This window comes from Oncorhynchus keta, chromosome 20 (assembly GCF_023373465.1).
Source record: "Oncorhynchus keta strain PuntledgeMale-10-30-2019 chromosome 20, Oket_V2, whole genome shotgun sequence".
Classification (NCBI taxonomy): Eukaryota; Metazoa; Chordata; class Actinopteri; order Salmoniformes; family Salmonidae; genus Oncorhynchus; species Oncorhynchus keta.
Genome location: NC_068440.1, coordinates 2,931,908 through 2,948,124, shown reverse-complemented (window position 1 = coordinate 2,948,124; position 16,217 = coordinate 2,931,908). Strand labels below are relative to the sequence as shown.

At 41.4% G+C, this 16,217-nt stretch overlaps 2 long non-coding RNA genes across 3 annotated transcripts; one reads left to right on the top strand and one right to left on the bottom strand.

The window, feature by feature from the left end:
• The first annotated feature begins 8,672 nt into the window (after positions 1-8,672).
• Positions 8,673-13,318, top strand: LOC127909824 (uncharacterized). Its single transcript, XR_008072404.1, has 2 exons — positions 8,673-10,701; positions 12,713-13,318. It is a non-coding gene; the product is annotated as an uncharacterized LOC127909824 (long non-coding RNA).
• A 106-nt stretch (positions 13,319-13,424) lies between these two features.
• On the bottom strand, positions 13,425-15,730 carry LOC118399019 (uncharacterized). 2 transcript variants are annotated; one of them, XR_004828739.2, is made up of 3 exons: positions 15,619-15,730; positions 14,942-15,077; positions 13,425-14,848 (listed from the first exon to the last, which is right to left on the bottom strand). It is a non-coding gene; the product is annotated as an uncharacterized LOC118399019 (long non-coding RNA). The 2 variants fall into 2 exon arrangements; XR_004828738.2 differs by lacking the exon at positions 15,619-15,730 and adding an exon at positions 15,159-15,608.
• Between the last annotated feature and the right edge of the window lie 487 nt (positions 15,731-16,217).

Sequence of the window (16,217 nt, the reverse complement as noted above, 5' to 3'; positions counted from 1 at the left end):
CCATACCCTCCTGCACACTTCTCACATCTAGGAATCTCCCTCCTACACACTGCTGAAACAACCATAAGCTTGGCACCTGAAACACTCGCTGGCAGGTGTCAAACACCGGGAACCTTCAACATTAGTTGATCCAGCTTCACCCTCACAGCTACCACAGTAATCATTCACTCCTTTCAATGGCACCCTGTTCATGAGAGCAAAGCGAGAACAGGTCTCGTTCGCGTGGCGCCTGCTCCCTCTGGAAGGAAGAAAAAATCCACTTCAGGTTACCTTCACCAATCCATCCGCACCCAACCTGAAACCACATATGGTCCAGCCAAAAGTGGTGCACTTTCTCCAAAAATCACTCCTACTGTACCAGATTAATCTTTACCATGACCATCGGTGCAAGGCTCGCGCTCCGAGATCTTCACCGCACCTGCCCAACACAGGTAATTCATCTTCACTCTTCCAACTCACCCCCAGAGCGACTGGAGTACAGCTCATTCTGTTCGTACTTGACGCCAACCTTCCTCGACGCGCCATCTCCCTTATGGTTGCTTGCGTCATGAGATTCACACTCGTAACCTACTTCCTTCCACCCCATCGACCCCAAGCCTGGAAAAATACATGAAGATTTCATAACACTGTGTCGGATGCCTTGTTCCTATCGCCATCTTCGAGAGCATGCTTTGGGCGGGCCTGGGAGCCAAGTGTCACCCGTCCTTGGTAGCTGGATGCTGTATGTAATAGAAATCGGCTAGATTGCGCACACAGCGAAAACAAATGCAGGGCAATGTTGTGAACTCTTGTAGATATGGATCACTTTTGAGGGTGTTTCAATACGATGGATTTGATGAGACCGGCACATGGGTTGTAAGGCCATTCTACTGCCAATGTTTGTCTATGGAGATTGTATGGGGGTGTGCTCGATTTGTGAGCCTGACACTCATTTGAAGGGTTCTCCACATACTTTTCTATATATAGTATCTTTTCCAAAGAGTGACATTGTGGACATTATAAATTAAGGTCTCCTCCCAGTGTCCCATAAATCAATACCTATTAGTACAGAATAACTTATTTAAATTAATTGGCAAATACATTTGAAAGTGTATTTTAATGCAAAGGGGTCTATCCTATCAGAAGGGGATAAAGAGAGTCCTTTACTCAGGACTGACATTTGGGCATCAGTGAGAGACCCTGGTGATATGTTGATCACTGAATATTATTTGTTGCGGTTCTGACTGAACTTCCTCAGGTGGCCTGGAGGTGGATTGATGAGCCTGCTATTCGAAATAAAAACAGACTATACTATTGCGTGCCACTGCATTGAAGCCAACCATGGCTCACCTTCCTCCCTTCCTTCGTTTTGTAGCGTTAACTAAAACAGAGACATTCTGGAAGTACTGCTTAGACACTGTGGATTCAAAAGGGGCTAAACAATTATTTTCACTGTCCTCGTTTCTATAATGTTGTTACCTTGATTTTTAGGGTCTGTATCTCCGGATTCACTGGCAAATATAATCTATGTATATTTTTGACATGTTTTATTGATTAACGAGACATACCATGCAGCTTATTGTTTTACCATAATTTGCCATTTACTTTGAAACATCATTATACTTTATTTTTTACATTGTTGTGTCTCACTGGGCTATACATAAGAGCTAAGCGCAATGGTCAGGTCACTGAGGAAGACCTCAGTTTGACGTCGAAACGTTAGTCACCTGTTCGCGTCCTGTACGATGGATGAAAGTGAGCATAAAGAAATCAATATATTCCTTTGCCAGGTACGCTGCTACTTAATATTTGAATGGAGTTGTTTTTTGTAACTGTAGGATGAGAAAGTGCATGCACTGCAGCCTCAATTAGCCTAGCTAGCTAACGTTAGCGAGCTTAACTAGCTTCTCCCGGTTTGATGCAGTCAAGACAGGTTCTTCGTAATCATATTTGCTGATAAATAACCTATGACAGCTATTAGTCCACTATAGCGCGAGTCGGCTTGGTTGGTTGCTGTCTCTCCCTCCCTCCTCCTCCTCCCCATGTCACTTGCTCAGAGTACAGACCCTCCCCGCCTGCTAGAGCGGCGCCTCTCCCTCGTGATTTATCAGCTCCGGTTAATAAAGTAGCTTTAAAAAAATAAAATAAACTTTTCTGCTGCTTTCTACACTTGGATCGGATCTGGATCCGACCAAGTCTCTACGAAATGGGTCTAGTTGTCCTCAATTCCATTTGGAACGGGTCTCTATATTTTAAACAAATAATAATTTATGCGCATCGGGTCCGGGTGGGAAATCCCCAGGTACATGTCGGAACAGGTCCAACTTTTTGGAACCGTTAAGTACCTCTAGTTAAAATACAATCAGCTTTTATGACGTTGATAATGATACCACCTATCCGCGCATTAATTCTCTGAAATTGCTGAAATAAATACATTACATTTCTCCACTCCTGTTCCGGAGTACACATTTACATGGTGTATTATTTTACTGGAAGAAATGCTTAATTCATATTAGACTATGTAGGAGGTTCTAGACTTACAGTAATTTCAGTGAGGCTACTATTCCATTTAACCCATCTGAACAGTAGGCTACAATTCCCTCGTTTGACGTGCCATATTTGATGCCCCAGTGTTTGAATAGAGGGGTTGGCTGTTTAGCAACAAATCGATACCTTCGCAACTATGGGGTTGCAAAACAGACGGGGTTGGCTTAGATTGTTGACAACATGTAAACTATATTTCGTCTCCTATGTTTTCTCTCAAGTACACTGTTATGGTTGTTGGTCAGCTAGCTAGGGTATTTTTTTGCCATATTAGCATAGACATGACATCATCCTAACTGACCTAAAACAGGGAATTTTTACTAGGTTTAAATGTCAGGAATTGTGAAAAACAGAGTTTAAATGTATTTAGCTAAGGTGTATGTAAACTTCTGACTAACTGTATATCCACAGTAAAATGAATCCTATATCGACATAACCTGAAAAGGCTGCTCAACAAGGAAGAAGCCACTGCTCCAAAACAGCCATAAAAAAGCCAGTCTACGGTTTGCAAACTGCACATGGGGACAAAGATCATACTTTTGGAGAAATGTCCTCTGGTCTGATGAAACAAAAATAGAACTGTTTGGCTATAATGACCATCGTTATGTTTGGAGGAAAAAGGGGGATGCTTGCAAGTTGAAGAACACCATCCCAACCGTGAAGCACGGCCGTGGCAGCATCATGTTGTGGGGGTGCATTGCTGCAGGAGGGACTGGTGCACTTCACAAAATAGATGGCAACATGAGGATAGAAAATGATGTGGATATATTGAAGCAACATCTCAAGACATCAGTCAGGAAGTTAAAGTTTGGTCACAAATGGGTCTTCCAAATGGACAATGACCTCAAGCATACTTCCAAAGTTGTGGCAAAATGGCTTAAGGACAACAAAGTCAAGGTATTGGATTGACCATCACAAAGCCAATGACCTCAATCCAATAGAAAATATGTGGGCAGAGCTGAAAACGAGTGTGTGAGCAAGGAGGCTTACAAACCTGACTCAGTTACACCAGCTCTGTCAGGAGGAATGGACCAAAATTCACTCAACTTAATGTGGGAAGCTTGTGGAAGGCTAAGTTAACCAAGTTTACCAATTTAAAGGCAATGCTACCAAATACTAATTGAGTGCATGTAAACTTCTGACCCACTGGGAATGTGATTATCATGTAAGGCTATCAGTGACATACCATTAAAAAAATGGAGAAAATGCAACATAAAACAGCTATTTCCATGCTAAGTTATCATTCAGCCTACAATAGCAGCCAATGAGTGAGTGGTGTTCAATGTAGGCCTACATTCCATGAGACTTACAGGGCTTGACGTTAACCCGTTTCTCCACTTGTCATTCAAACAAGGAGGTGGCTGAAAATGTGTTTGATGCAAGAAAACACTTTACAAAGTAAAATGCATCATTATTCCCATACCATTATTACTGAGAAGACAAAATTATGCTACCCTCTGCCTATTGGCTACTTAGCTTATTCAAGCCTGTCTCAAAATACAACACTGCCCCTTTTAAGACAAAAATAAATACATTTTCAAAGATGACTAGAAATGCACGTTTTGTGCTCTTGTATGAAGCAATCACTCCCCCATTTCTGACTACAGATGATCTAACACTGGGCTAATAACTCCCTAACTAGCAAAGGATATGAACAAAATGACAAATGTGCACACATTGCCTGGGAGGGCATAGGCCCAGCCACTGGAGAGCCAGGCCCAGCCAATCAGAATTAGTTTTTACCCACAAAAGAGCTTTATTAAAGACAGAAATACTCCTCAGTTTCATCATCTGTCCAGGTGGCTGGTCTCAGACGAACCCGCAGGTGAAGAAGCCAGATGTGGAGGTCCTGGGTTAGCGATGGTCTATTTGTGGTCTGCGTTGGTGAGGCCAGTTGGGCGTACTGCCCAATTCTCTAAAACAATGTTAGAGGCATCTTATGGTAGAGACATTAACATAAAATTATCTGGCAACAACTCTGGTGGACATTACTGCAGTCAGTGTCAATTGCATGCTCCCTCAAAATTTGAGACATCTGTGTCATTGTGTTGTGACAAAACTGCACATTTTAGAGTGGCTTTTTATTGTCCCAGCACAAGGTGCACCTGTGTAATGATCATGCTGTTTAATCAGCTTCTTGATATGCCACATCTGTCAGGTGGATGGATTATCTTGGCAAAGGAGAAATGCTCAGTAATAGGAATGTGAACAAAATTTGAGAGAAATAAGGTTTTTGGCATATGGAAAATGTATATGTGAACTTTTATTTCAGCTCATGAAACATGGGACCAACACATTACATGCTGCGTTCATATTTTTGTTCAGTATACATTGTCAGTCATAGGTTTCACTGGGAAATGTGTTGATGTTGTACTCACAATGCCCCAACCAAAAACCCTGGATGAACAGAGATATTTGTACCATGCTGAGAGCCCGTACTGCAGCATTCAATGTCAGCAGAACAAACTCTGATGACTCTGTGATGCGTGACAGGTACAAGGCAAAGTAGGTACAAACTCTGAAAATCGATTAGGGACGCAAAAAGACAATACAGACACAATCTTGAATTGACAGTCGGCAACTCAAGACTTGCGATGCATGTGGCAAGGACTACAGACTATCACGGACTACAAAGGCAAATCCAGCTGTGTGGCCCACCAAAGTGTCCCTCTCAGATGATCTTAACATATTCTATGCTTGCTTCGAAGCAGACAATATCGAACCATCCAGGAAGACTCTTGCTGCTACGGACGACCAGGTGCTTTCGTTCTCCGAGGCTGACGTGAAGGAAAACTCCTAAAAGAGTGAATACTCACAAAGCTGCCAGCCCAGATGGCATCCCTGGCCGTGTCCTCGGTGTATGCTGACCAGCTGGTGGGCTTCTTTTTGGACTTCTTAAACATGTCACTGTCCCAGGCCATAGTCCCCACCTGCATCAAGGAGCCCACCATCGTCCCAGTGTCCAAGAAAAACAAGATGATGTGTCCAAATGACTATCGCCCGTCGTACTCACCCCAGTCATCATGAAGTGTCGAAAGAGGCTGGTCATGGCCCACATCAAGGCCAGCATGCCAGGTACACTTGATTTGCTTACCGCTAACAGAAACTCACTGCACAACATTTGCCCCCCAATCACCCCTTTCCCGAAACACTAAATTGTGCCTTCCTGTATTATCTATTCTACTGAGCCACTTACCTTGTGTTCGTATTCTTATCGTTTTTATTTCTAATTGTTGTTTCATTGTCGAGAAGGAACACGCAAGTAAGCATTTCTTTGGATGGTGTATACCATGTGTATCCCGTACATATGACTAGTAAAACTTTAAACTGAAACCTGCTCCCTCCTCTCTTCAAAACATTCACACCTATATTAACTCACACTCCCAATCTCAGGAGAGCAGTCAAAACCAACCCGTGACAGTTTAAAATCCCAGGTCGATGCAAGCATTACCATTTTTATTGTCACCGTCAACAAGGTCAGTCACCGTCTTCTCTTTCTGCTCTGTCTCTCCATCCCATCTCACAGCAGAGTCTCTGTATCGCAAAACCCATGTTCTATGGGGATCACCAGTCTTTGTCTGTTTGGTACAAATACAACATGTAGCACCTCAGAGCCCAACTTCTAGAGCGGACAAGCAGGTACTGACCCTGTGGTTTCATCCAAGTAGAAAGCAACAATAAAAATAGGTCATTCCTAGGTTTTTACTGTGTAATTACCATTTCATCAAATCGTTTCTCTGCTAATACCTAGTCTTTTCTGTAGCGGTAAAATATAGTGCTGACTACCCAAACAACAAACTACCTGACTGACTACCCAAACAACAACTACCTGGACTTTCAATTGCTCCTCCTCTATTCCATCTTCCAGTGTTCAACATCAGTAGCATCAAGCACAAGGGCTGCCTGGCCACAAATTTCTGCAACACCACGTCCACTTCTAGCATCCTGGGAGTAGCATCCTACATCGTCTCACAGACCTGCTGCAACGGGGTTGGCTCCGTACAACTACCTCTCACAGTGGCCCTTGGTGCAGCCCTGGTGGCCATCTGGAGCACCTTCGCCTAGACAAACCATTCACAATAAGGATACCTCCTCCATAGTTTTCCATGTGTTGTTATAGTTCTTAAATACATAAAATATACTAAAACAAGTAATATTCTGAAAAAGACACGCTCAAGGTACTAAACGATATAACCGTCATCGATAAAAGACAGTACTATGTCTTCATCGACCTGACCAAGGCTTTCGACTCTTGTCAATCACCGCATTCGTATCGGCAGACTCAACAGCCTTGGTTTCTCATATGACTGCCAACTACTTCTCAGACAGAGTTCTGTGTGTCAAATCGCGATAATATTGGAAATGGAAGGAGTATCAGACCACTGCAAATGTTCCAAGACCTGGCCGTCCCTTTAAAGTTTCAGCTCATACAAGGAGAAGACTGATCATAAATGCAGCCAAGAGGCCCATGATCACTCTGGATGAACTGCAGAGATCTACAGCTGAGGTTGGAGACTCTGTCCATAGGACAACAATCAGTCATATATTGCACACATCTGGCCTTTATGGAAGAGTGGCAAGAAGAAAGCCATTTCTTAAAGATATCCATAAAAAGTGTCGTTTAAAGTTTGCCACAAGCCACCTGGGAGACACACCAAACATATGGAAGAAGGTGCTCTGGTCAGATGAAACCAAAATTGAACTTTTTGACAACAATGCAGAACATTATGTTTGGCGTAAAAGCAACACCCTGAACACACCATCCCCACTGTCAAACATGGTGGTGGCAGCAGCAATGGTTTGGGCCTGCTTTTCTTCAGCAGGGACAGGGAAGATGGATGGAGCCAAATACAGGACCATTCTGGAAGAAAACCTGATGGAGTCTGCAAAAGACCTGAGACTGGGACGGAGATTTGTCTTCCAACAAGACAATGATCCAAAACATAAAGCAAAATGTACAATGGAATGGTTCAAAAATAAACATATCCAGGTGTTAGAATGGCCAAGTCAAAGTCCAGACCTGAATCCAATCGAGAATCTGTGGAAAGAACTGAAAACTGCTGTAAACAAATGCTCTCCATCCAACCTCACTGAGCTCGAGCTGTTTTGCAAGGAGGAATGGGAAAAAATGTCAGTCTCTCTTTCACTTAAGGGGGCTGAATAATTTTGCACGCCCAATTTTTCAGTTTTTGATTTGTTAAAAAAGTTTGAAATATCCAATAAATGTCGTTCCACTTCATGATTGTGTCCCACTTGTTGTTGATTCTTCACAAAAAAAAAAAAATTATATGTTTATGTTTGAAGCCTGAAATGTGGCAAAAGGTCGCAAAGTTCAAGGGGGCCGAATACTTTCGCAAGGCACTGTATATATTTTTTAAATATATAAAAATGACAAAAAAAAATAAAAAAGACATATTACCCTCACTAACTTTAAACATCAGCAAACCGATCGCTGCAGCTGTACATAGCCTAACTACCTCATTCCCATATTGTTTTTATTTACTTTTCTGCTATTTTGCACACCAGTATTTCTACTTGCACATCATCATCTGCTCATCTATCACTCCAGTGTTAATTTGCTCAATTGTAATTACTTCGTTACTATGGCCTATTTATTGCCTTACCTCCTCACTCCATTTGCACACACTGTATATAGACTTTCTTTTTTTTCTATTGTGTTATTGACTGTACGCTTGTTTATTCCATGTGTAACTCTGTGTTGTTTGTGTCGCATTGCTTTGCTTTATCTTGGCCAGGTCGCAGTTGTAAATGAGAACTTGTTCTCAACTAGCTTACATGGTTAAATAAAGGTGAAATAAAATAAAAATAGCTTAAAGTAACAACTCAAACTGGTTTTAACTCTAGGCTAAACAACATCCTACTATAGCATCGTTATGAACAGTTCAAATCGATGTCACTATTTATACTGGGAACACATCACAGTTACAAGCATTTTTCAATGGCATACCATCTTCTCAACCATGTCACTATTAATTATCATATCTAGTAAGTTATCATTTTCCCCATTAGGCATGTTGCACTCTGTACTCAAAGATAACCTTGTATTTATTTAATGTACAATAAATAATCATATGTACTCAAAAATATCTACTATTATGTGTGTGTGAAATGATTGAACAAATACTACAATAAAGATGTTAAATTATATCCTTACCAAAAAATAGGCTTCTGGCAAACAGCTGTGGCAAACCTTTGACCAATTTGCAGCAAGCTCATATTTTCACATGTAAATTTGCTTTTGGCAAACAGTTTCGGTAAATTCGCAGCAACTTGTTAACTTCTTGCAAACAAGTCAGGGAAACGTGTGGCAAATATTCTACTGTTTGCTGCAAATTGGTTGCAAACTCAGTATGAATATTTCAATTAGATCAGGTTTTTAGTTAATGTGTGTTAACATGGAAATGTATCTACATACACCAAATCATATATAAAACTTTAAATTAACTTCTCAGAGAAAAAACTAAACATACTAAATGTAGTAAATATACCAAATAATTTGTATTCAATTTCTTAACAGAAAATAAATGAAATCCTCAGCATGGTAATGAAGAAAAGAGCAATGACTGGATATTATCAGGATTTTTTGAAATGTCAAATTAGTATGTACAGTGGCAAGAAAAAGTATGTGAACCCTTTGGAATTACCTGGATTTCTGTATAAATTGGTCATCAAATTTGATCCGATCTTCATCTAAGTCACAGCAATAGACAAACGGTGTGCTTACAATAATTTGTGTGTCATATTAGTTTATTTCTCGTCTATATTGAATACATTTAAAAACATTCACAATCTAGATTGGGAAAAGTATGTATTTGAACACCTAGGCTAATGACTTCTCCAAAAATGAATTGGAGTCAGGAGTCAGCTAACCTGAAGTCCAATCAATGAGACGAGATTAGAGATGTTGGCTGCTTTGCCCTATTAAAAAAAACTCACAAAATGTAAGTTTGCTATTCACAAGAAGCATTGCCTGATGTGAACCATGGCTCAAACAAAAAGAGATCTCAGAAGACCTAAGATTAAGAATTGTTGACTTGCATAAAGCTGGAAAGGGTTACAAAAGTATCTTTAAAAACCTAGAAGTTCATCAGTCCACAGTAAGACAAATTGTCTATAAATGTAGAATGTGATCCCCGTACAGGGATCAACATCAGGGGAAATTTCAGTGACAACTAAAAGTACAACGTCGTAACATTAAACATTCTTGGAAATGCACGTGTCTTACATCCTTCAAAAGATTAGGATCTTGGTACTCAAACTTTGTTTTCCGATTTAAAATAGCTATTACAGAGAACAAATACCATAATTTTGTTTGAGAAGAGCATTCAACAACAAAAGCATTTTCCGCCATGACAGTTTTTACACATTCACATCTGAAGGTAAAATGATGACTTACATTCTGATATCTTGCTCTTATTTCTCTTCCTGAGGGTTCCAGTGATCAAATGAAGTGCCGTTTTCTTTGATAAAATCTATTTTTATAGCCTAAATCGAAACATTTTGTAACCTGTTTGTGCCGTGAATTCCATCTCTATCATTTTTTTACAGAGCATCCGACGTAATTACACACGGTAAACAATCGTTTATCTAGTCATGGTTGGTTTCAGTGCATTTCTCTGGATGTTTGCAACACAGTCAATTGTTTTTTTTGCAGGGAGTATTGACCGAAGTGAACTGATTTGAAGACAAAGACCAATGACTACCTTGCACACCAATCATTTTAGCGAAGCTTCGTTGATTGACTGTATTTATGCCCAATGACCATGGATCTTCTTGAAATCTAGCTGGGTAGATAGCCAATGAGCTGAGGTAAACGCCAGTATGTAATGGTTTTGGGTTGGACCACCATTCCTTGTTTGAACATGCACGCATAAGGAACTCCATTCTCGCCTTGACTATCAGAGGAGTTGCTGTGAGGCTTGTTACGCACAGCAGTATTTTGGAAAGTTGTATTTTCAACGATTTCATTGAAGACATGGCGAATAAATCAGGAAAACCAAAGTCAACGTCTAAGTATACAGATTTGCACCAGATTATAGAAGAGATTGATCTGGAAAGTAAGTGAGACAGATCTTTGTTTAAGGAATCTTTGAGTGTTATGATTCAAACAGGAGCTGAGGAGCTGTTTCTGCAAAGACAGGACGTACTTCTGGACGGGTAAGTGCTAATGCCTTTTTATGAAATATATATATATATATATATGCAAAAAATATATATATATATGCAAAAAGAAATATATATATATATATGCAGTTTGTGTGTGTGTGTGTGTGTGTGTGTGTGTGTGTGTGTTTGTTTGTGTGTATATATATATATATATATATACACACACTGCTCAAAAAAATAAAGGGAACACTAAAATAACACATCCTAGATCTGAATGAATGAAATATTCTTATTAAATACTTTTTTCTTTACATAGTTGAATGTGCTGACAACAAAATCACACAAAAGTTATCAATGGAAATCAAATTTATCAACCCATGGAGGTCTGGATTTGGAGTCACACTCAAAATTAAAGTAGAAAACCACACTACAGGCTGACCCAACTTTGATGTAATGCCCTTAAAACAAGTCAAAATGAGGCTCAGTAGTGTGTGTGGCCTCCACGTGCCTGTATGACCTCCCTACAATGCCTAGGCATGCTCCTGATGAGGTAGCGGATGGTCTCCTGAGGGATCTCCTCCCAGACCTGGAATAAATCATCCGCCAACTCCTGGACAGTCTGTGGTGCAACGTGGCGTTGGTGGATGGAGGGAGACATAATGTCCCAGATGTGCTCAATTGGATTCAGGTCTGGGGAACGGGCGGGCCAGTCCATAGCATCAATGCCTTCCTCTTGCAGGAACTGCTGACATACTCCAGCCACATGAGGTCTAGCATTGTCTTGCATTAGGAGGAACCCAGGGCCAACCGCACAAGCATATGGTCTCGCAAGGGGTCTGAGGATCTCATCTCGGTACCTAATAGCAGTCAGGCTACCTCTGGCGAGTAGATGGAGGGCTGTGAGGCCCCCAAAGAAATGCCACCCCACACCATGACTGACCCTCCGCCAAACCGGTCATGCTGGAGGATGTTGCAGGCAGCAGAACGTTCTCCACGGCGTCTCCAGACTGTCACGTCTGTCACATGTGCTCAGTGTGAACCTGCTTTCATCTGTGAAGAGCACAGGGCACCAGTGGCGAATTTGCCAATCTTGGTGTTCTCTGGCAAATGCCAAACATCCTGCACGGTGTTGGGCTGTAAGCACAACCCTCACCTGTGGACGTTGGGCCCTCATACCACCCACATGGAGTCTGTTTCTGACTGTTTGAGCAGACACATGCACATTTGTGGCCTGCTGGAGGTCATTTTGCAGGGCTCTGGCAGTGCTCCTCCTGCTCCTACTTGCACAAATGCGGAGGTAGCGGTCCTGCTGCTGGGTTGTTGCCCTCCTACGGCCTCCTCCACGTCTCCTGATGTACTGGCCTGTCTCCTGCGCCTCCATGCTCTGGACACTACGCTGACAGACACAGCAAACCTTCTTGCCACAGCTCGCATTGATGTGCCATCCTGGATGAGCTGCACTACCTGAGCCACTTGTGTGGGTTGTAGACTCTGTCTCAAGCTACCACTAGAGTGAAAGCACCGCCAGCATTCAAAAGTGACCAAAACATCAGCCAGGAAGCATACGAACTGAGAACCACTCCTTTATTGGGGGTGTCTTGCTAATTGCCTATAATTTCCACCTGTTGCCTATTCCATTTGCACAACAGCATGTGAAATGTATTGTCAATCGGTGTTGCTTCCTAAGTGGACAGTTTTATTTCACAGAAGTGTCATTGACTTGGAGTTACATTGTGTTGTTTAAGTGTTCCCTTTATTTTTTTAACAGTGTATATTCCATGTCAGATATATATATTTTCAATTTTTTTAATTCAAATGGAATGGAGTAGAACAGCAAACACACACATGGCCACTGCGCCTGCTACTCCTCGCCATTTCCATATGAAATAGCCATTGGGTGCTTTTCGGGAGAGGGCAGGCCCACAACAATGGCCGGAGTTGAATGGAACAGCACTTCACCTTAGTGACTGTTCCCTCTGCTCTATGCAACACATATGTTTATTTTAAGTGATGCTAAAAGGCTCATACAATACAAATATTTTTTAAATGTTTTCTTTCACAGTGATAGCGACTCCGACTGGGAACCCCCGGTACCAAGCTGCCTGCTCTACCTCTGCCCCCTCTACTCCTGCCTCCAGTGGTGTTCATATGCCACAGTTCATTACTGCAGGCATGACTGTGCCTCAGGGCCAAAAGGGCACAGCATGGAGGTGTCGTTGTGTCTGTGTCACATGACCTGCACCACTTGTTCAGTTTGCCTCTGCTTTACATCAGAAAGAGACTGCTATGGGACATGGCACAGGCAGCAAAATATTGTGTAGAGGACTTCCAAAGGGTGTACTGTTTTAAAAATGTATTTTCTAATATTTTTTTCAACATTTTTTTTGTGTGTGTTAGAATTGCTTTTTGATATGTTGTATATAGTTATTTGCACTGTTGTATATAGTTATAGGTAATTTCACCAATTCGGCCACTTGGGTACATTTGGGCAACTTGTGTGGGACACCTGGGTGACTTCATGCTAAATGTCATGTAGCTCACCCATTCCTGAAGTTATCAGTCTGAAACTTTGCACACCTACAAATTATCTCCAGCATCCTATCTGACTGTGTGGCTATTCTAGTACATGTGAAAGATGATGCTACAACAATAAAAAACAGATAACGTATGCTCTTTCTCTTTCCTTCCACCAGATCTACTGTGTTATATTCTCCTACATTCAATTAACATTTCCACAAACTTCAGAATGTTTCCATTCAAATGATACCAAGAATATGCATATCCTTGCCTCTGGGTCTGAGCTACAGGCAGTTAGATTAGGGTATGTCTTCAGGCGGAAATTGAGAACAAGGGATGCAGCCATAACAGGTACATACTTGGCTGTCACAACAACAAATGATTTACATTACACTTATTCTGCCACGCTAATGTGTTACTGACCTGCCAACTCTAGTGAGAGAAATTAATCTCAATCTAATTCGCTAGTCATAGATACGTCTCGTAAATACTTTGTCTTTGCCTGCCTTTGAACGGCCGAGGACCTAGACCTAGACCGTTCAAAGACTCTAGGTAATTAGAAAAGAGGATTTTTGCCTATATGTGACCTACTGGCTTAATTCGCTCTTATGTAGCAAAATTTGAAATGGTGTTTTAATGTCCTTTCAACTTCCTGGAGACCAGCTGGGGAGACAACCCTACCAAATTGGCTTATGGCATTATCTATACCTACTTGGTGGAATCTACAGGTTTGCATAAATATCCAAATGCAGAAGAATATTATAGCTGTTATTTGGATACAGCTCACTAGTCCATACTACAAGCTAACTAGCAAGCTTTGTGCAATACACATAGCTAGTGAGATACAAACAAGTGTTACCGACTTACCGGTGATGAACACACATACATGTATTGAGTAACAGGAGCTCACAGCTTTCCATCATAATCATCGCAGCGTAATTGCCAGAAACCATGAGGTTCTTCTAACCTGGTTCATGTGCAGTTGATGAAACTTCATTTGGTTGTCTTTTTCTCCTACTATTGTTCAAACAAAATGCTACGCAACAGCTTATCAGCATCTTAAAAGCAGAGCTATTTTAAGAAAGTGTTGGAATCGTCTTTTCGGCTGATAATCATGACGTACCTTCCATGCGACAGTCTATCTGTTCATGCTAACATTTTACATTTAGATGAAAGTGTATTTAATTAAGACACTATGGAAGTGTGTTAAAAGTGACCAACCAAGCACATCCAAAATGTTTATAGAATGATAAAAAATAAAAAATGAATACAGCCGTTGTCATGTTATAAGTAGGCAATTTAACATATGAGCAATGGGCTGTACCATACTCAGGGGCCTGCCTACAGTATCTATAGGTTAATTTACACAACAATGTCTTGGAGTGTGCCGTTCTGCATAACAGATATCGGAATGGTGTTCTGTTCATTCAAGGCTTACAAACGCTATCATCTAATTTCCCCATCCATCTCCCTATCGACTATTTAAATTTACAGGCTGCAAGTCAATGAAGGACTTTCTGGTCTCTTAGAAGCTGGGTCGGAATGTCTTCCTGCCAATCTTGTAGACTGGTGTGGGAGGACCACTGGCAGAAGTCTTAAAGCGATGTCACCTTGTGCATCTTTGTAGACCGGTGTGGGAGGACCACTGGCAGAAGTCTTAAAACAATGTCACCTTGTGCATCTGGAGAGAAATGTTTAGTGATTAACCTGATTGTTTCAGGCAAAAAAATGAATGAGCATCTGGCGCCACCAGCATGGTTCTTTCAAACTATACCTGCACTTTGAAGAGAAGATCTTGGGCCTGCTTGTCTCAGCTGGCAAAGAAAAGTTTTTGGTCCTTGAAGAGCCCGATCCAGTTCAGTGAGGTTCACCGAGCAGTCCGGGTTTCAAATAGAGAAGTCCTGAACAATCTGTAGTAAAGCAGACAAACAATTACTCTTCCATTGCAGTTAATCATTAGTCTAACACCTAACTCTCAAAGTCATCCTGACCTCAGTCTGGATTGGCTCTTTGATGTTGTCGGCACAATGCGGCGATAATGAAGGGAGGGGGCTGTGCTTTAACTGGTTTGCGCACCTCTGTGTCTCACTCAAACGGGGCTCAAACACCCACAGCCACACTCAGCACCCTAACACCGCCCCCTTTTATTACAATGGTTGGATTTTCAAATCTTAACAATGAGAAGTCTCAAGCCGAGGGGGAAAAAAACATTGAGAGAACCCTGTCGCACAATTTATGAGTGAACATACAATATTCCCTCTAAACTGCATGCAGGCGTGCAGCTCCCCGGGACAGTCATGCAGAAAAAAGATCAGCCTGCGCAGAGAAGCACGAGATTGAACTTCTCTGACCTTTCCAGAGTTCTCGTTAGTTAACACTATCGATGTTTCCCTTTACTGTTGGAATTCTGATCGAATTAACACAATATTATCCACTTTCAATGCAACATACCGAAACAAAATGAATTGTGCACGATTTAGTATCCAAAATGAACTATTCAAGAGATCTTGATATAGGCATAGCGTATCAGAGTAGGATTCTATCGCATTGACAGGTATTCCTCTACACAGATAGGTGCGCCATAACCAATCAGAGCTCCAGTAGACCTATATGCAAATAGACCATTGCCATACATGGATTTGTGCCATTCATTTGGAACATTTTGAGATCAAATCAAGAGCTGCATGGAGCCACTCGTGCACATTTATTCATATTCTTTGCTAGTTAGTGTTAGCCCAGTATTATATAACTTGTAGTCAGTAATGTTGGAGTGATTGCTTCCTGCAAGAGCACAAAATTATGTACATTTCTAGCCATCTTTGAAAAGTGAGTCATGAAAATAGCTTTTTGTTATGTCTAAAGGGGGCAGTGTCGAAGGTGCTTCATGGTTCTAAGAAGCTCCTGTGAAGTTAAGTCTTTCAAGTTTCTACTAAGGTTGTACTATTGGTTATCAATGATAATATGGAAGATATAGATGCTGTTTTACACAGGATCAATAAATCTGTGTGTGTCCCCCCCCCCAGAGCTCTGTCCCCTCACTCTCAAAAGAG